Raw genomic sequence first — 1,433 nt, forward strand, 5'->3', positions numbered from 1 at the left:
TGTCGCCTCTCTGCCTCCAGACTCTTCACCATCTCTCTTACTCTCTCTCTCCTGTGGGTAAACATGACCCATGCTTCGATCATCCTCTTGTCATTTTGTCATTATTATGCCCTCTGAACTCCTCTTCATCTCTCTTTATGTCCTCTCTCTTCGTTTCTTCGCTCCGTCTCTCTCCCTCTCCTCCCTTGGTTCATCTTATTCTCTTCTTCTCATCTCTCCAGCGATGACAAATACTTCACTCACTCTTTGGCTATCTCTCAAGAAAGCCGCCTCTCCTTCTTACTCCTTCAATCTGGTGTGTCATCTCGCTTTCTCCTTGAAGATGACATGGCTATCCCTCTGTCCTTTCATTTCCCCTAGAGAGAATGACCCACACATCGAAACCAAATACTCAAAAAGTACATATGCTTGTTAAATATCTTTCAAATAAGAGAGCTTCAGCTCTTCTGGGAATGTTGTTGCTAGGCCATAAGATCAGAATGGATGCTCCACTTCATCTCTCTTCGAGCCAGTGAAGTTCTCACACATAAAAAGAAGGGAAACTCTGTTTTATTGATCTTACCTTATGCACAGTATCTGTTGAAGCAATAAAATTAGAGTGGCATAAAATATAGTTAGACAATACACAAAGGCACTGACTGCAGGACAAGGGTTTATATATTGTGTAGATTTCACTGTATATCTTGAGACCCTATGTTATACTATACGGATAAAAGAACGAGGTGAGATTTGTATTTGTTAGTCCCAGAGATGGGAGATTCACAAGAAATAGCGCCGAGCCAGCCAGGAGTTGAACCTAGAATCTTCTGATCCGTAGTCAGACGCGTTATCCATTGCGCCACTGGCCCTACTGATGCACTGGCGAGGTGTGTTTTTTTTTTTTTTTTTAGCTCAGCTGCAGGGGCGCGATAGAGTAGAGGGTTCAGGGTGTGGTGTCAGGAGAGGCTGACCCACACAGCTGTTCTCCATCACCTGGTCATGCTTTCCTTACTTCAGTAGGATGCCTGGACCCGACGGGGAAAGCTGCGCTACAAAGCAGCTGGGAAGCTAGACGAACAAGAAACAACTTGTAAATAAAGTCATTCACGTGTCCCTAAAGCTGCGTGCTTCCGGTCATTTCTACCACAGTCACACTTCTTAATCTTTGAATTCAGGTATTTGCAGTCCCTTTGCCACAGGTGTATTAAATCAAACACCTAGGCATGCATTCTGCTTTTATAAACATTTGTGATAGAATGAGTTGTTCTTAATGGCCCACTGAAAGTGTGGTGCTGTAACAGCGTGCAGCTATTGTAACAAATGAGTTCGTGGAATTTCTTCCCTTCTAGATATCCACAATCAACTTTAACAGGTATTATTGCATAATGGACGCAGCTCAACCAGAAAGTGGCAGACCGCATAAAGTTACAGAGCGGGGTCACCGAATGCTGAGG

General features: G+C 43.9%; 1 non-coding gene across 1 annotated transcript; it reads right to left on the reverse strand.

Moving 5' to 3' along the window:
- Window positions 1–775: 775 nt before the first annotated feature.
- trnar-acg (transfer RNA arginine (anticodon ACG)) lies at window positions 776–848 on the reverse strand. The gene has a single exon. It is a non-coding gene; the product is annotated as a tRNA-Arg (tRNA).
- Window positions 849–1,433: the final 585 nt, after the last annotated feature.

The sequence above is a fragment of the Maylandia zebra genome, linkage group LG16 (assembly GCF_041146795.1).
Source record: "Maylandia zebra isolate NMK-2024a linkage group LG16, Mzebra_GT3a, whole genome shotgun sequence".
Classification (NCBI taxonomy): domain Eukaryota; kingdom Metazoa; phylum Chordata; class Actinopteri; order Cichliformes; family Cichlidae; genus Maylandia; species Maylandia zebra.